Raw genomic sequence first — 20,586 nt, forward strand, 5'->3', positions numbered from 1 at the left:
GGTAAGGTAGATGGCGGCGGTGTAAGGGGCTCACTTTAGGGGGTAGGTAAGGTAGATGGCGGCGGTGTAAGGGGCTCACTTTAGGGGGTAGGTAAGGTAGATGGCGGCGGTGTAAGGGGCTCACTTTAGGGGGTAGGTAAGGTAGATGGCGGCGGTGTAAGGGGCTCACTTTAGGCGGTAGGTAAGGTAGATGGCGGCGGGGTAGGGGCTCACATTAGGGGGTTATAGATTTAATATAGCTGGCGGCGGGGTCCGGGAGCGGCAGTTTGGAGGTTAATAACTTTATTAGGTGGCCGGCGGGGTCCGGGAGCGGCGGTTTAGGGGTTAATACATTTTTTTTTTAAGGATAGTGAGGGGGGATAGCGGATAGAGGGTTAGACGTGTCGGGCTATGTTTGGGAGGCGTGTTAGACAGTATGAGTGATTTTATAACATAGTCAGGTTTTGTAGGCGCCGGCAGTTTCTAAAGTGCCGTAAGTCACTGGCGACTCGAGCCCCATTTGTTTCAAAATTAGCAATAGTTACATTGTAACACTGATATATGTCAGGAATCCCTGAATATCCCTTGACATGTATATATTTTTTTTAGTAGACAACCCAAAGTATTGATCTAGGCCCATTTTGGTATATTTTCATGCCACCATTTCACCGCCAAATGCGATCAAATAAAAAAAACTGTTAACTTTTTTCACTTACATCTTCACAAACTTTAGGTTTCTCACTGATATTATTTACAAACAGCTTGTGCAATTTTAGCACAAATGGTTGTAAATGCTTCTCTCGGATCCCCTTTGTTCAGAAATAGCAGACATCTATGGCTTTGGCATTACATTTTGGTAATTAGAAGGCCGCTAAATGCCGCTGCGCACCACACTTGTATTATGCGCAACAGTGAAGGGATTAATTAGGTAGATTGTAGGGAGCATGTAGGGTTAATTTTAGCTTTAGTGTAGAGATCAGCCTCCTACCTGACACATCCCACCCCCTGATCCCTCCCTGACCACCCCCAAACAGCTCTCTTCCCTCCCCAGTACTAAAATAAAAGGCTTTTTTTTATTTTTATTATATATATTTATTATGCAGTGTTGGATCCCCCTTTGCCCCCAACCTCCCTAATCCCCCCAAACAGCTCTCTAACCCTCCCCCTCTACCTATTTGCCGCCATCTTGGGTACTGTCTGCCAGTACCCAGTTTAGTCAAAATTTAGCTTTTTGTTAAGATGTTTTATAAAATACCCAATTTTTCTGTAGTGTAGCTGCCCCTCCCTAATACCCTACACCCCTCCCAGGTCCCTTTCCCAACAAGTATTTTATATTTATCCCCTCCCTCCTCCTCCTTCCCATAGACATTCAAAGTCTCAGCACTAATCATACACACGCTCCCACTGCCCCCCCTCCCCCGTGCGCGACAGTCCCCTTCAATAACAGGATCTGGAACTGCCTCCAGCGATGGGTCACCCACCCACCTCCCTGCTATGGCTCCTACCCACCAACGATCAGCAGCATCGCTGGCCAATGCAGAGAGGGCCACAGAGTGGCCCTCTATGCATCGCTGCCTAAACAAAGGGTATTGCAGGATGCCTCAATATCGAAGAATCAATGCAATACCCTGGAAGTGATCACTATCGCTTCCACCGCTTGAAACCCCAGAGGACGTGCCAGGCATGTCCTTTGTCATTAACTGACATTTTTTGTAGGACGTGCCTGGCACGTCCTCGGACGTTAAGGGGTTAATGTGTTGTATGCCAGTTACTTTCATAATGGTAAAATCTGAACCATGATGTGTTTCAAGGTGCCTAGCAACCAGGCTGTCTTGTACCTTGCCTTTTATGTTGTCCCTGTGTTCCCTGACCCGATCTTTTAGGTCTCGTTTCGTTTTCCCTAGGTAACACATGGGACAAGAACAATGTAAGAGATAGATTACACCTGTTGTGTTGCAAGTGATCCATTGCCTAATATCATATTGCTTATTAGTATTGGTTCCAAATTTGTTTTTTGTATAAACCTGCAATATACACAATGTCCGCATGGACTACATCCCTGCCATCTATTCATTGCACCTAACCATGTCTGTGATGTTACCCCTTTCCTATATATTTACTCTGCACCAATCTATCTTTGAGGTTTGGAGCCCTTCGTGAAGATAGTAGGGGATAATCGCCAATGCATTCTTTGAGTTCAGCATCTGCAGTTAAGATATGCCAAAAAAATTTCATTACACATCTAAGTTGATTCCAATGTGAATTGTATTTTGTTATAAAGCGGACCTTGCCCTTGTCTTTCTCCTCCCTGTTCTGGTTATATGCATAGGCACTGTGGCTGAGCTCTGTAGCAACCCAAGGGTTGCAGGTTTGATCCCCTGGCGAGGTCCACTCAGCCTTTTATCCTTTTGAGGTTGATAAAATGAGCAGCGCCTTGAGACCCTTACGGGTGATTAGCCGCGCTTTACAAGCACCCAATACATACATATATAGCATGTCCCGTCTCGGCTCTTACTCATGTATAGGGAGTATGGATCTGTGTATTTAAGTAGCAATATAAGGCTTGAGTGTGTGTAAACACTTATGTGCTCATTTCTAAACCTGTAATTGCTCTCTATTGAAAAACACTGTTTTCCAGGCCTGTATATGCGTTGTTTGATATTGTGTGTTTTTTAAATGTATGTGATTTTGCTTTTGTTTCTTATTTGGTTGAGTTTTGCGCTACTGACATCAGTGAAGGGGTGTAAATAAAATATTTTTCTTTATTGGATCTGAGTGCTGCCTTGTCATTCTTGAATATTCACTTACATAGTGACTAATTTTCTATTTACATTTATTTTATTTGTTATATCTCATATGTTGCAGTTGTTTATTGTACACCACACTCCCAGGTTTTCACTTGTCACTGTTAAGATTAACTTTTCACTATGCACTACACATTAGTAAATATCCAAAGTGCCACACACAAATATATCTTACTGATATCTAACACTAGAGCGTAACTTTCTACACTACCTTTTGTAACATAGGGGTGGCCTACCATTTTCATGTTCCCTCATCCCCTTCTTATTCTAGGCTGACCATATTGCCGCTTTAAAAAGGGACACATATGAAAAATACATAGGTCAGGGCTGTTTAAAGAAATGGTTTTGTATAAGAACCCTCACATATGTATTTTTCATATGTGTTCCTTCTTAAAGCGGCAATATGGTCAGCCTATCTTATTCCTTTCTGCAGTGTAGTGAAGTATAGAGAGGTACGACCCACTCTGTACATTGTGCGCACCCTGCACCTAGTGTATTATCTGCTTTGCCTTTATTTTCACTTTAAAGGGACACTTAACACCTGAAAGCTAAATTCCTTAAATCTAACTCCTTTTGATTAATGAAACTGAAGTAATCACAGATGTCTATGCCATCTTGGAAGCTGACCACAATTGTTTTAAAAAAAACTGTTTTCAATTACAGTGCTGTACCTGTGCTTGATATTCTTATGTAGGCTGCCATATTGTTACGCGCGTTGCACACAGGACAGGTACACCAACAGGCAGCACATGCTGCTTAGAGGAATCTCGCTCAGTGTGATATGTGTGCTGCAGCATTTGTAAAGACATTTTCTATTTGTAAATGAATAGTATTTTTAACATCATAATATAGTTATTGTAAAAACCAAATTAGTTTTATAATGTTCCCTAAACAAATCTGATGAAGTCAGTGCACGGCTTGGGAACCATACTTGAAAATAGCAAGCTACTGGGAAAAAGGGGAGAGAAGAGTCCTGGGAACAGTGGATAAAGCTTTGCATAGTAAAATACAAGCTCCGTGGTGTGATGGTTATATATAATGGTTCCTGACCTTGCAGTTCATAATACAGCACCTTGAGTTCTTTTCTCTTTCAGCCCTGTAGTGTTAAAACCCTCCTGGGACTTGAAGCGCGACTCCTACTGTCGGCTTGACATAGACAGCCCTGCTCGTCACTGCCAGGGTGTGTGTGCAAACTCCACAACTGCAGCCTGTCACAGCCAGTGAGCATCTGGTAATCTTCAAACTACTGTCTATGTCAGTAGGAGTCGCGCTTCAAGTCCCAGGAGGGTTTTAACATTAGGGCTGAAAGAGAAAGAAACTCCCGGTGCTGTGTTATGTGCTGTGTTATGAACTGCAAGGTCAGGAACCATTAGATATAACGATCACACCACGGAGCTTGTATTTTACTATGCAAAGCTTTATCCATTGTTCCTAGGACTGTTATCTCCCCTCTCCCTCTCTCCCAGTAACTTGCTATTTTCAAGTATGGTGCCTGGAGCCGTGCACTGACATCATAAGATTTGTTTAGGGAACATTATAAAATGTAATTTGGTTTTTACAATAACATTATATTATGATGTTAAAAATACTATTCATTTACAAATAAAAATGCCTCTACAAACGCTGCAGCACACACTCTGCGTGTATTCCTCTAAGCAGCATAGTGCATACATAATAGAGCAATGTGCTTTGTGTGTCACGTGACTGCTGTGCTCATGTAAGTTACAAAATGGCAGCATGCATAGAAACATCAGGCACAGGTACAACATTGTAATTGTATACACTTTTTTTTAACAATTTGGGGTAAGCTGGCAAGATTTCATAGAAATCAATGCTTACTTTCATTTGTTTGATCAGAAGGAGTTAGATTTATGTTTTTTTAGCAGGTGTTTAATGTCCCTTTAAGCAGAGTTTGCAATTTTGTGTAAGCTGACCTGAAGCTGTACAACAGCACCACCCCAACAGAAGGTAAAAGGCGGTACTACACTCAGCTGACAAGTTAAGGGTCCATTTATCACAGCAAGCGACAAGCCAAAATGTATTAATGGCTTAATATAAGCTAAGGGCAAATTATTGGGGGGGGGGGGGGGTTGGCTCCCATGGAAGTCATTGGGAGACCAAAAGATCCTTCTGCTGCCCCAATTTGTCTTACAATAAAAGAAAATCCAATATCTCTATAAACTTCTATGTGTTTTTTTTTTCCAGCAGTCATTTAACAGGTATCAGCCCACTAAGTCTGATCGAAACCAGCAGTGTAACATTGTCCATAGTCATGTACGATTAGTACGCAAAAAATATATTCTCTAATAATTTAATGTAGTGATGGCCAACTTCCTAGTGTACGGGGCCACAAATTAATATTTTAGAAGCCTTAAAGGCCACATAAAAAGATTACAAACTAGGGACAATATACATCTGGCAGCGACGCCAGTGTAACAAATCTTGATCTAATCAAACAGATGTAGAAGTACAAGGGACTGGCAATAAGAACAGGAGACGTAGAAATAGGAGAAATAGGCACTTTACAAATGACTCTCAAAAGAAGGTAACTTTCTCTGATTCTGAGCCTGAATATTCTGATGAAGATAAATTTGCATCCAGCTTTGATGAGCAATCAGGCTCAGAGCCAGACCCAGATTGAACTTTGCCTTGTCCAGTACCAGTGCAGAACATGACAGATCACAAGTCCACTTAGACAGCTAATAAAGGAATATTAAAAGATACTAGTAACCAAGGGGCTAGACCAAAACAGAAGGAAAATTGGAGTGCTAGGCCTCACTTACCCCAGACACCTGTACTAGGTGCCTGTAAACACAAAGAAACTACTGTTAATACTCAGGTTTTTCGATGGGCCAAACAACAACAACCCCCAGAGGGAGGGACAAAAACTATGGGAGATCCAAATACAGGGAATCAAGGAACACACAACCCCAGATACCAACTGAGGGGGGAAAATAACAAGCCCCCCAAAAATTACCAATAAACACTGTCATTAATGTTTCTTCATATCTACTCTCTGAAAAAGAAACAAAAGGTCTAAGCTATGGTTTGGGGTTTGTACCCTCACAAAACTTTTATCTGTTTCAGACCATTTTAGATGTGAAAAGGCTGGTACGGGATCTTAACCTTAAAAAATAGTACTGATTCTGTTCAACCACTGTTGACAGATAAGGCTCAAGATGATTTAACCTTCTCAGATGTCTGTACCCTTACTTCTTTAGACCTCTTAGAATCAGATCCAAGGGACTTAGCACAAAATGACATATAGGTTAGATTGCACAATAAGTCAAATTTCTACCCAATACAAACTAGAGGGAAGTCTTTAGAGGTATTTCCCAAGAGAGTTCTAGAAGACTTAAAGGATTTATCACTAGATACACAGGTAGCCAAACAGAATCTGTCCAGAGTGGAGAGGGACACTATCCCCAGTTTACAGAATAATTTGAATATAGTGATCAAACAATCAGACAAGGAAGGAAGTGTGGGGGTAATGGATAAACAGATGTACCTGAATGAGCCTATGAGACAACTTGGAGATACAGATACCTACCTTCCTTTGCCAAGAGATCCGGCAAACATATAAAACAGCTTAGGCAACTTGTGGATGATGGTGTTGATATGGGTCTAATCGACCAGAAGACCATGCTATATTTACTGGTTGATAGTCTAAATATACCGATCTATCACCATCTCCCCAAAGTGCATAAGGGACTGGATGACATCAAGGGGAGGCCAATAGTTGCAAGAATTGGCTCCCTTTTGGAACCCCTCTCAAATTGGGTTGATCATTTCTTTCAGCCATTGGTATGCAAGCTCCCCAGTTACCTTATGGATACCACACACACTCTAGAAAAGATGGAGAATAATCTCTGGCGTTCAGAATACAGTTCGATGACGATTGACATCATATCCCTGTATTCTTCTATCCCCCATACATTTGGTTTAGAAACCATTGAGTTCTTTCTAGATCTTTACACAAATTTCTCTACTGAACTAAAGGGGTTCCTGATCACAACAATCAGGTTCCTACTAGAGCACAATTATTTAGGGTTTGCAGGGAAATTCTATCTCTAGAGACGTGAAACCACAATGGGGTGAAATTTGCCCCCTACTACACTAACCTCAGTATGGGGTGATGGGAGCGGTTCCATGTCTATGGTGTAAATAACCCCTTTATGTTCTTTATATAGTCAAATATGTGAGATACATTGATGATCTCTTGATTATTTGGACTTCTGACAAAGTAGTTGCTGAAGAATTTGTGGAGTATCTCAATTGTAACACAGTTGGTCTTAAATTCACCTTTGATTGGCAACAATTGGAGATTAACTTCCTGGATATCACACTGAAAGCTTATATTCCAAACAAATGTGTTATTTCGTCCCTTTACAGAAAGCCTATTTCAGGCAATACCCTTCTGCATGCCCGAAGTAACCATCCAAAACACGTGTTCAAGGGCATTGCAAAGGGACAATACATGCGTCTGAAACAAAACTCTTCCCTAGAGAGTACTTTTCTGAAAGAAATTAAGGAATTAACCAATCTCTTCATGTCTAGGGGTTACCCAAAACATGTAGTCGAGAATGCTTACATGGAAGTAAAAAAGTATGGACAGAAGTACTCTCCTAACTCAAAAGCCTGTGAGATGGCTTTGTGACCACCTTCTCTAACCAATAGGAGAACGTTTGCAGCATAGTCAGAAGGAATCTACCCATCCTCATGGGAGACAAACAGTTGAGAGACATAGTTAAGCATGGTTCTAAATGTGTGTATAGAAGATCTACACTTGGTAACATCTTGTCCCCTAGCCTATTGAAAGAGGATAGGTCTGTCAGCTCATGGATGCGTTTTAAAGGCACATACAGGTGCGAGAAAAGGTCATGTAAATCTTGCGACCATGCCCATGTTACTGATATGTTCCATTCTATGAATCCACCGGAGTCCTTTGTCACTAGAGAGTGCATTAACTGAAAAAGTAAATCCGTCATCTACCTAGTTAAGTGCACATCTTGTTCTCACCAATACATTGGCAGAACGACACAAGAGGTGGGCAAACGGATCAAAGAACATCTCTCATACATAGCGGGAGAAAGGTCATGTTCAGCACTTTCCCAGCTTTTTATTGAAACTCATCATGGTAATGTCAGTACGTTTAGATGGCAGGCGATAGAATTAATACCAAGGCCCCCAAGAAGGGGGAAATAAGTTCCAGATCCTATGCCGTCAAAAGGTCTATTGGATCCACAAACTAAATAGTTTGGTCCCTAATGGATTCAATTCGGAAATTCGATCTTGCTTGAATGTGCACACCATTAATAGATCCATCAATAATGGACTATAAGATAACTGTGATGATTACATGGAGGCCGTATATATACAGTATCTCACAAAAGTGAGTACACCCCTCACATTTTTGTAAATATTTTATTGTATCTTTTCATGTGACAACACTGAAGAAATTACACTGCTACAATGTAAAGTAGTGAGTGTACAGCCTGTATAAGTGTACATTTGCTGTCCCCTCAAAAACACTCAATACACAGCCATTAATGTCTAAACCGTTGGCAACAAAAGTGAGTACACCCCTAAGTGGAAATGTCCAAATTGGGCCCAAAGTGTCAATATTTTGTGTGGCCACCATTATTTTCCAGCACTGCCTTAACCCTCTTGGGCATGGAGTTCACCAGAGCTACACAGGTTGCCACTAGAGTCCTCTTCCACTCCTCCATGACATCATAGGTCTGGGCACATACTTGGCCAGTCCATCACCTTTACCCTCAGCTTCTTTAGCAAGGCAGTGGTCATCTTGGAGGTGTGTTTGGGGGTCATTATGTTGAAATACTGCCCGGCGGCCCAGTCTCCAAAGGCAGGGGATCATGCTCTGCTTTCAGTATGTCACAGTACATGTTGGCATTCATGGTTCTCTCAATGAACTGTAGCTCCCCAGAGTTTATCTTGGTCTCATCGGACCATAGGACATGGTTACAGTAATCCATGTCCTTATTCTGCTTGTCTTCAGCAAACTGTTTGCAGGCTTTCTTGTGCATCATCTTTAGATGAGGATTCCTTCTGGGACAACAGCCATGCAGACCAATTTGATGCAGTTTGTGGCGTATGGTCTGAGCACTGACAGGCTGACCCCCCACCCCTTCAACCTCTGCAGCAATGCTGGCAGCACTCATACGTCTATTTCCCAAGGACAAGCTCTGGATATGACGCTGAGCACGTGTACTCAACTTCTTTGGTCGACCATGACAAGGCCTGTTCTGAGTGGAACCTGTCCTATTAAACTGCTTTAAGGTCTTGCCCACCGTGCTGCAACTCAGTTTCAAGGTCTTGGCAATTTTCTTATAGACCATCTTTATGTAGAGCAACAATTCTTTTTTTCAGATCCTCAGAGAGGTGCCATGTTGAACTTCCAGTGACCAGTATGAGAGAGTGTGAGAGCGATAACACCAAATTTAACACACCTGAGACCTAGTAACACTAATGAGTCACTGTCAGGGTGCCAGGAATCAGACTGAGACGAGAAGTGTAAAAATAATCACACCTTTATTAATAGCAAAAAATAATAAAAAGTCTCCCACAAGGGTTTAGCCCAGGCAAGAGCTGTGTCAGAGAGTAACGAGATGAGAAATCCCACCTTAGCTCTGTCAGAGGGAAACACCAGAGGTAACATCTCAAAGTAAATGCCCACCTGGTTCAAAAACCCTCTGCACTGAATAGGATCGCCTCCATATCGCTGAGGTAGAGGTGCAGAACCGGACATGCGCCTGGTAGGCATAGGTGCAGCAGCGGAAACAGGAGCAGCCATAATTTGCGGGACACTTTGGTCCAAATGTGCAGTGCGAGTCAGCAGGGTTTGCAGGGCTAGTGCAAATTGATCCAAGCGGTGATCCTGTTCATCCATCCTGGAAATGATGGCAGGTAAAGGTGGATTATTAGCACCATCAGGATTCATGGCCTTTGTGTAATGTCAGGGTGCCAGGAATCAGACAGACGAGAAGTGTAAAAATAATCACACCTTTATTAATAGAAAAAATTTTAAAAAATCCACAAGTCAAATAACAAGCCAGGAGTCAAAACCAGAGCTGGTAGTCAGACGAGCCAAGTCAGGAGCCAAAGTGAATAGTCAGACGAGCCGGAATCAGGAACAAGGAAAACAGCAGAGTCAGGAACAAGCCAGGGATCAGGAACCAGGAAGGATGTCAGGCAGCCAGGTAATACACAGGAACTCTCACAAACAGGTCTGAGACAACGCAAAGGCAAAGCATATACTGAACAGAGGGCCCTTTAAATAATAAGTGATGACATCACAATTCTGAGACTGCATCCTGTCTCACATGGATGATGCACACCAGTCTGGCCATAAAAGGAAGTGCAGGAAATGAGCAGCATCCCCCACAATGCACCATAGTCAGGAAGAGAGGTGAGTAAAATGGCTGCCAGCAGCACATGGCAAACACAACAGGGAAAAAACCCTGACAGTACCCTCCCCTCAATGACCCCTCCCCTGCGGGAGGACAAAAGGCTTATTGGGGAAACGGGCATGGAAGGCACGGAGGAGGGTGGGAGCATGAACATCAGAGGAGGGAACCCAAAAACGCTCCTCCGGACCATAGCCGCTCCAGTGAACCAAATACTGTACACGGCCCCTGGACATACGAGAGTCAATAATGCTGCTGACCTCATACTCCTCATGGTTGTCAACAAAGATGGGACGGGGACGAGGCAACACAATGGTAAACCGATTACAAACCAATGGTTTCAAGAGGGAGACATGAAAAACATTGGAGATGCGCATAGCAGGAGGAAGGTCAAGAGCGTAGGCCACAGGATTAACCCGTCAGAGTATTCGAAAAGGACCAACATAATGGGGAGCCAATTTATTGGAAGGCACATGAAGGTTCAAGTTGCAGGAGGACAGCCAAACTCTCTCACCAACCTGGTAGGAAGATGCGGGCAGATGCCTACGATCAGCCTGGAACTTTTGGCGCTGCATAGAACGATGAAGGCAATCCTGAATCTGCACCCACGTGGAACGGAGTTGCAGGAGATGCTCCTCCAAAGCCGGAATATCCTGAGACATGAATGAAATGGGCAACAAGGATGGTTGAAACCCATAATTCGCCATGAACAGAGGTAACTTGGAGGAAGCATTAATAGCACTTTTACGAGCAAACTCTGCCCAAGGTAACAGTTCAGACCAATTATTGTGGTGATCTGAGACATAGCAACGGAGGAACTGTTCCAGAGCTTGATTAGACCGTTCCACAGCCCCATTGGATTGAGGGTGATATGCCGAGGAGAAGGAAAGCTGGACCCCCATTTGAGCACAAAAGGAACGCCAAAATCTGGAGACAAACTGGCTACCCCGGTCCGACACTATCTCCTTGGGTAACCCATGTAAACGGAAGACCTCCCGGGCAAAATTGAAGCAAGCTCCTGAGCGGTAGGCAGCTTCATCAAGGGCATGCAATGTGACATTTTAGAAAAACGGTCAACCACTATAAGGATAATAGTATTGCCATTGGAAACAGGGAGCTCGACAATGAAGTCCATGGAAAGATGTGTCCAAGGACGCTCACCATTAGCAATAGGTTGAAGACCCACAGGAAGACGTCGAGGAGTCTTATTCTGTGCACAAACTGAGCAGAAGGCAACATACGCAGCAACATCAGAACGAAGACCTGGCCACCAGAATTGTTGAGTAACAGACCAAATCATTTGGTTCTTGCCTGGGTGACCTGCGGCTTTAGGATAGTGGTAAGTGTGCAAAGTTTAGTTTGAAGATTCTCAGGAACAAAACACTTACCACTAGGTTTCTCAAGAGGTGCATTGGTTTGTGCAGGCAGGATCTCCTCCCCCAAGGTAGAAGTCAAATTAGTACGTATGGTAGCCAAAATATGGTCAGGATGTATAACAGGAGTAGGTACAGACTCCTCTTTGGACAGAGGCGAAAATTGTTGAGAGAGGGCATCAGCCCTAACATTCTTACTACCAGGCAGGTAGGAGACCACATAATTAAACCTAGACAAAAATAGCGCCCATCTGGCCTGTCGGGGCGACAAACGTTTTGCTTCAGATAGATAAGTTAAATTCTTGTGGTCAGTAAGAATGAGCACTGGCACGCTAGTACCCTCGAGAAGATGCCTCCATTCCTTAAGTGCCAAAATTATGGCCAGTAATTCCCTGTCGCCAATTTCATAATTGCACTCCGTTGGAGACAATTTCTGAGAGAAGAAACAACACGGATGCAAGGAACCGTCAGGCATAGGACGTTGAGACAAGAGGGCACCTACTCCAATCTCAAACGCATCGACCTCAAGAACAAAAGGCAGGACAGGGTTAGGATGAGCCAGAACTGGAGTGGCAGCAAAGGCAGTCTTAAGACTATCAAAGGCCTTAATGGCAGTAGGTGACCAATGGAGTGGATCATTCTCTTTACGGGTCATGTCTGTGATAGGTTTGACCAAGGAAGAAAAGTTTTTAATAAACTTTCTATAGTAATTGACGAACCCCAAAAAACGTTGAATAGACCAAAGACCAACTGGGCAAGGCCACTGCAGATAACTTGTCAGGATCCATGGAGAACCCTGCAACGGAGATAACATAACCTAGGAAGGCTACTTGAGTCTGATGGAACTCACATTTCTCGAGTTTACAAAACAGGCCGTTCTCACGTAGCCTCTGAAGAACCATGTAACATCAGAATGATGAGCCTCAAGTGTGGGTGAGTGTATGAGGATGTCATCTAAGTACACCACAACACACTGTTGCAACATATCTCGTAAGATTAATAAATTCCTGAAAAACAGCAGGAGCATTACATAGGCCAAAGGGCATTACAAGATACCCATAATGCCCGCTCCTGGTGTTAAATGCTGTTTTCCATTCGTGGCCCTCCTGAATCCAAACGAGATTGTACGCTCCTCTCAAATCAAGTTTAGTAAAGACCGTAGCTCCCTTGAGGCGGTCAAAGAGATCCGTAATAAGCGGAATAGGGTAAGCATTCTTAATGGTAAGACGATTAAGACCCCTATAATCGATACATGGTCTTAACTCGCCACCCTTTTTCTTCACAAAGAAGAAGCCAGCCCCTGCAGGAGAGCAGGATTTGCGGATGATCCCCCGCGACAGAGCATCGGCAACATACTCCTCCATAGCACAATTCTCTGCAACAGACAGAGGGTACACACGGCCCCGAGGAGGAATGGCTCCGGGTTGCAGGTCTATGGCACAATCGTAAGACCGGTGATAAGGGAACGTACCGGCACGCACCTTGTCAAACACGTCTAGGAACTCTCGGTACTCGTCTGGCAATTGAGATACTGAAGAAGTGCACAAGACTTTAACTGGTTTCCAAAGACAAGTGGAAATACATTGCGGGGACCACGACAAAATTTCGGACCTGCGCCAGTCGAGACTGGGATTGTGCTTTTGGAGCCAGAGATAACCCAGAACAACCGGAAAATACGGAGTGTTTATCACCTGGAACTGGAGGGTTTCAAAATGGAGAGCCCCAACAGCCATGGACAACGGAGCAGTTTTGTGAGTAACGATTGCGGGCTGAAGGGGCCTGCCATCAATGGTCTCAATAGCAAGCGGAACGGACCGAGGCAAAACAGGAATGGAGTGCTTTCATACAAAAGCACTGTCAATGAAATAGCCCACAGCACTGGAGTCAACAAGAGCCTGAGTGACTATGGAGGAGTCCACCCAGGAAAGGACAACCGTAACCAAAGGTTTCTCCTTAAGCGGTTCCGGGGACGAGGATAAACCACCCAAGGTCTGCCCCCGACAGGACATTAGGTGTGAGCATTTCCCGGCCGTGTAGGACAAGACTTCAAAAGTTGGCCCTGTAACAAACAATAGAGACAGGGCCCCTCGACACGTGAATCCCAGCTGCATCGGCTCAGCAGTACCTGGTGACTCGGGACCAGGAGGCATGGGAGGAGAGGGAGGCATGGGTGGGAATGAATACGTAGGAGACAACGGAACAGGAGGCTTCTGCAAGCACTCCTTGAAAGAGGGCCTCTCTCTGAGTCTGATGTCAATTAGGAACAAAAAAAGACACCAATGCCTCGAGATCCTCTGGTAAATCTCTGGCAGCAACTTCGTCTTTAAATCGCAACAGAGAGCCCAAGAAAGAAGGCGGCAACAAGGTCTTCATTGTTCCAACCTATCTCTGCGGCAAGCGTACGGAACTCAATAGCATACTGAGCAACAGATCTTGTACTTTGCTGAATGGACATGAGTCGTTTAGAAGCAGAGGAGGAGCGAACCGGAACATCAAACACCCTTCAAAAGGAGGTCAAAAATTCAGGGTAATTTGAAATCACAGGTTTATTAGTCTCCCACAAGGGATTAGCCCAGGCAAGAGCTGTGTCAGAGAGTAACAAGATGAGAAATCCCACCTTAGCTCTGTCAGAGGGAAACGCCAGAGGTAACATCTCAAAGTAAATGCCCACCTGGTTCAAAAACCCTCTGCACTGAATAGGATCGCCTCCATATCGCTGAGGTAGAGGTGCAGAACCGGACATGCTCCTGGTAGGCATAGGTGCAGCAGCGGAAACAGGAGAAGCCATAACTTGCGGGACACTTTGGTCCAAATGTGCAGTGCGAGTCAGCAGGATTTGCAGGGCTAGTGCAAATTGATCCAAGCGGTGATCCAGTTCAGCCATCCTGGAAATGATGGCAGGTAAAGGTGGATTATTAGCACCATGAGGATTCATGGCCTTTGTGTAATGTCAGGGTGCCAGGAATCAGACAGACGAGAAGTGCAAAAATAATCACACCTTTATTAATAGCAAAAAATAATAAAAAGTCCACAAGTCAAATAACAAGCCAGGAGTCAAAACCAGAGCTGGTAGTCAGACGAGCCGAGTCAGAAGCCAAAGCAAATAGTCAGACGAGCCGGAATCAGGAACAATGAAAACAGCAGAGTCAGGAACAAGCCAGGGATCAGGAAGGACATCAGGCAGCCAGGTAATACACAGGAACTCTCACAAACAGGTCTGAGACAACTCAAAGGCAAAGCATACTGAACAGAGGCCCTTTAAATAATAAGTGATGACATCACAATTCTGAGACTGCATCCTGTCTCACATGGATGATGCACACCAGTCTGGCCAAAAAAGGAAGTGTAGGAAATGAGCAGCATCCCCCACAATGCACCATAGTCAGGAAGAGAGGTGAGTAAAATGGCTGCCAGCAGCACATGGCAAACACAACAGGGAAAAAACCCTGACAGTCACGTGACACCGGGGAGGGAAAAAGGCTAATTGAGCCAAATTTGGACATTTCCACTTAGGGGTGTACTCACTTTTGTTGCCAAAGGTTTAGACATTAATGGCTGTGTGCTGAGTTATTTCAAGGGGACAGCAATGTTACACTGTTATACAGACTGTACACTCACTAGTTTACATATATTTAGTATGGGTCCCAGTCGTTAAGGATGGTGCTCACCTTTAAGCAAGTTTTCCACATGTCTTTTGAGGAGCACATATTGCTATATCTAGAACAAAGTAGGTAATCTATGTTTTTTCTATATATAACATTTTCCCTGTTGTCGTAGGCTATTTTGTCTAAAAGGTATACAGCTGTGCTCCATAAATAGATGTACTAGAGAGTCTGGTATAGTGCCATGTTGTATATATGTATGTACTGAGTATGTTTTCTAAATATTCGTACATAGAATATTATTACTATTCACATATATATATATATATATATATATATCCCCTTAACGACGCATGTCGTACAGGGTACGTCGCACACAACCTGGTCTTAAAAGACCAGCGACGTACCCTGTACGACATTAGGGGTTTAAAGCGGCTGGAATCGATCCTGCTCACTTCCAGCCGCTTTCCGGTTATTGCAGTGATGCCTCGATATCGAGGCATCCTGCAATAACACCCCTTGGCCATCAGATGCAGAGAGAGACACTCTGTGGCCCTCTCTGCACCGGACATCGATGGCCGGTATCGTTGGTGGGTGGGAGCCGACTTGGGAGGCGGGTGGGCGGCCATCGATGGGCCGGGTAATGTAGAGGGGGCGGGATCGATGGGGGCACGCACGTGCACGGGTGGGAACCGCTACACTACAGAAAAGATTGTGTTATAAAATTAGGAGAAAGGGATATGTTAATTGTGAATAAAAATCAATCTAAGGTATCTAGGAGGGGGTGGGGGGTTGGTCTTTGGTGGGGGGGGGGGTACACTACAGAAAAGGGGAAAAAAATAAAAAAAGCAACAATTTTATTCTAAAGTGGGTACTGGCAGACAGCTGCCAGTACCCAAGATGGCGCCCATTAAGGCACAAGGGGAGGGTTAGAGAGCTGTTTGGTGGGGGATCAGTCAGGTTGGGGGCTAAGGGGGGGGGGTTCTACACGGCAGCAAATGTAAATATGCTTTAAAAAAAAACCCCAAAAAAGCCAAAATATACCTTTTATGTTAGTACTGGCAGAGTTGCTGCCAGTACTTAAGATGGCGGGGACAATTGTGGGGTGGGGAAGGGAAGAGAGCTGTTTGGGAGGGATCAGGGGGTCTACACTAAAGCTAAAATTAACCCTGCAAGCTCCCTACAAGCTACCTAATTAACCCCTTTACTGCCAGCCATAATACACGTGTAATGCGCAGCGGCATCTAGCGGCCTTCTAAGTACCAAAAAGCAACCCCAAAGCCATATATGTCTGCTATTTCTGGGATCCCAGAGAAACATTTACAACCATTTGTGCCATAATTGCACAAGCTGTTTGTAAATGATTTCAGTGAGAAACCTAAAATTGTGAAAAATTTAACGTTTTTTTTAATTTGATCGCATTTGGCGGTGAAATGGTGGCATGAAATATACCAAAATGGGCCTAGATCAATACTTGGGGTTGTCTACTACACTACAGCTAAAATTACCCCAAAAAGCTCCCTAATTAACCCCTTCACTGCTGGGCATAATACATGTGTGGTGCACAGTGGCATTTAGCGGCCTTCTAATTACCAAAAAGCAACGCCAAAGCCATATATGTCTGCTATTTCTGAACAAAAGGGATCCCATTGAAAAAAATTACAATCATTTATGCCATAATTGCACAAGCTGTTTGTAAATAATTTCAGTGAGAAACCGAAAGTTTGTGAAAAAATTTGTGAAAAAGTGAACTATTTTTGTATTTGATCGCATTTGGCGGTGAAATGGTGGCATGAAATATACCAAAATTGGCCTAGATCAATACTTTGGGATGTCTACTAAAAAAAATATATATACACATGTCAATGGATAGTCAGTGATTCCTGAAAGATATTAGTGTTCTAATGTAACTAGCGCTAATTTTGATTACAAAAAAAATGGTTTGGAAATAGCAAAGTGCTACTTGTATTCATGGCCCTATAACTTGCAAAAAAGTAAAGAACATGTAAATATTGGGTATTTCTAAATTCAGGACAAAATTTAGAAACTATTTAGCATGGGTGTTTTTTGGTGGTTGTAGATGTGTAGAAGACAAAAATGTTCCAGCTGGTGCAAAAAAAAGACCTTTTATTGTGCAAACAGGGATACGATAAAGCAACGTTTCAGGCCCACAATTGGCCCTTTCTCAAGCTTGAGAAAGGTCCAATTGTGGGCCTGAAACGTTGCTTTATTGTATCCCTGTTTGCACAATAAAAGGTCTTTTTTTTGCACCAACTGGAACATTTTTGTCTTCTTCATATTGATGCTGGGTTTGGTGAACCTGTTCCTGGCTGTGCAGTGAGTGCTGTGTTTCATGCTACATTGTTGCAGGGTTGTAGATGTGTAACAGATTTTGGGGGTCAAAGTTAGAAAAAGTGTGTTTTTTTCCATATTTTTCTCATATTTTATAATTTTTTTTATAGTAAATTATAAGATATGATGAAAATAATGGTATCTTTAGAAAGTCCATTTAATGGCGAAAAAAACAGCATATAATATGTGTGGGTACAGTAAATGAGTAAGAGGAAAATTACAGCTAAACACAAACACCGCAAAAATGTAAAAAACAGAATTTATGTTTAACTGATAAATTTCTTTCTCCTACGGTGTATCCGGTCCACGGCTTCATCCTTACTTGTGGGATATTCTCATTCCCTACAGGAAGTGGCAAAGAGAGCACACAGCAGAGCTGTCCATATAGCTCCCCCTCTGGCTCCGCCCCCCAGTCATTCGACCGACGGTTAGGAGAAAAAGAAGAACCATAGGGTGCAGTGGTGACTGTAGTGTACAAAAATAAAAATTTAAACCTGACTAAATGCCAGGGCGGGCCGTGGACCGGATACACCGTAGGAGAAAGAAATTTATCAGGTAAACATAAATTCTGTTTTCTCCTACATTGGTGTATCCGGTCCACGGCTTCATCCTTACTTGTGGGAACCAATACCAAAGCTTTAGGACACGGATAAAGGGAGGGAACAAGTCAGGTAACCTAACCAGAAGGCACCACTGCTTGTAAAACCTTTCTCCCAAAAATAGCCTCCGAAGAAGCATAAGTATCGAATTTGTAAAATTTGGCAAATATATGCAGAGAAGACCATGTCGCTGCCTTACAGATCTGTTCAACAGAAGCCTCGTTCTTGAAAGCCCATGTGGAAGCCACAGCTCTAGTAGAATGAGCTGTAATTCGTTCCGGAGGCTGCCGTCCGGCAGTCTCATAAGCCAATCGGATGATGCTTTTAAGCCAGAAGGAGAGAGAGTAGCTCTCTGACCTCTCCAGCAGTAGCTTTCTGACCTCTCCTCTTACCAGAATAGACGACAAACAAGGATGATGTCTGTCTGAAATCCTTTGTTGCTTCTAGATAGAATTTTAAAGCACGAACCACATCTAGATTGCATCAGAGTGCACTGGGACTTCTAAAAATTTGTCAATTTTGCACAATTTCTCTGGAATCACCAAAGGATCACAATCATCGAGTGTAGCTAGCACCTCCTTAAGTAGGGCGCGGAGGTGTTCTAGTTTAAATTTAAATGCAATGGTATCAGACTCTGCCTGCTGAGAAACTTTTCCTGTGTCAGAAATTTCTCCCTCAGACAGGCCCTCCCTCACCGCCAACTCAGATTGATGTGAGGGTACCACAGATGAATTATCCCCTGCGTCTACTTGCTCATCCTCTGTATTTAAAACTGAGCAATCACGCTTTCTAGGAAAAACTGGCAGTTTGGATAAAAAGGCTGCTAAAGAATTATTCATTACTGCTGCTAATTGCTGTATAGTAACAGCCATAGGCGCGTCAGATGTACTAGGTATCGCTTGCGCGGGCAAAGCTGGCGTTGACACAGAAGGAGAGGATGATGAACTATCCCCACTACCTTCATTTAAAGAATCATCTTGGGCAACATTTTTAAAAGTGACAGTACTGTCCTTTATCTGTTTGGACGCTATTGCGCACTTTACACATACATTTAATGGGGGAAGCACCTTGGCCTCCATGCACACAGAGCATAGGCTATCTGAAGGCACAGACATGTTTGACAGACTTAGGAAGAGTTTTAATGCAATTAAAATTATTTTATACAAAACCGTTACTGTCTCTTTAAATAATAAAAGTGTACACTTTATTACTGAAACGTCAGAAAACCATCAAAGAAATATAAAATCTTTATGAAATTTTCATCACAGTGTCTTAATGCTTTGAAAGTATTGCACACCAATTTTCAGACAATTTAACCCTTAAATGCCCAAACCGGAGCTAATAACAGTAATTAACCGGTTAAAGACACTACAGTCCCATGCCACAGTCTCTACTGCGGCGTTTACCTTCCTTAGGAGTTATTCAAATAAGTAATAAGCCTCTCTGAAGTCCTTTTCCAAGCCTCTGGATACCCCACGTGAAGCTGCAAGAACTGCCTAGTGAAAAGCAACTGCGCAACTGAGGCGCAAAAATGAGGCCTCCTTCCTCTGCATTCCAGAGTGAAGGGGCCTTTCTGACAAGACTAGGTGTCTAAACAACTGCCAGGCGTAAATAAAATTCCCCAAAAGTGTTTCAAGTCTGAAAAACACTTAAAATGTCACATAAACATGATAAAAAGTAATCGACTTAGCCCACAATAGTGTCAACCAGCATAGAGCCCTAGTTATAAGCCTTAATTCTGTTACTGAGTCTAAGAAAATGGCTTACCTATCCCAGAAGGGATAACTGACAGTCTTCTAGCATTACTTGGTCTTGTTAGAAAAATGACTGATCATACCTGAAGCAGATAAGCCTGCAAACTGTTCCCCCAACTGAAGTTCTCTGGTTTCAACAGTCCTGCGTGGGAACAGCAATGGATTTTAGTTACTGGTGCTAAAATCATACTGCTCTTTTAACAGAAATCTTCATCACTTTCTGTTGTAGAGTAAATAGTACAAACCGGCACTATTTTAAAATAACAAACTCTTGATAGAAGAAATAAAAACTACAACTAACACCACATACTATTTACCACCCCCGTGGAGATGCTACTTGTTCAGAGCGGCTGGGGGGCGGAGCCAGAGGGGGAGATATATGGACAGCTCTGCTGTGTGCTCTCTTTGCCACTTCCTGTAGGGAATGAGAATATCCCACAAGTAAGGATGAAGCCGTGGACCGGATACACCAATGTAGGAGAAATAGCCTTGGTCCCAAACGTACAGAAAATGTAAAAGTGCTGTGGTCATTAAGGGGATATATATATATATATATATATATATATATATATATATATATATATATATATATATATATATATAGTTTGCACCTCACAGATGTTCTTATCTATATATTCATTCCTGTATACTTCATGTGTGATGACAGGTTACTATCAGTAACACATAACACATTCA

This window comes from Bombina bombina, chromosome 8 (genome assembly GCF_027579735.1).
Source record: "Bombina bombina isolate aBomBom1 chromosome 8, aBomBom1.pri, whole genome shotgun sequence".
Classification (NCBI taxonomy): Eukaryota; Metazoa; Chordata; class Amphibia; order Anura; family Bombinatoridae; genus Bombina; species Bombina bombina.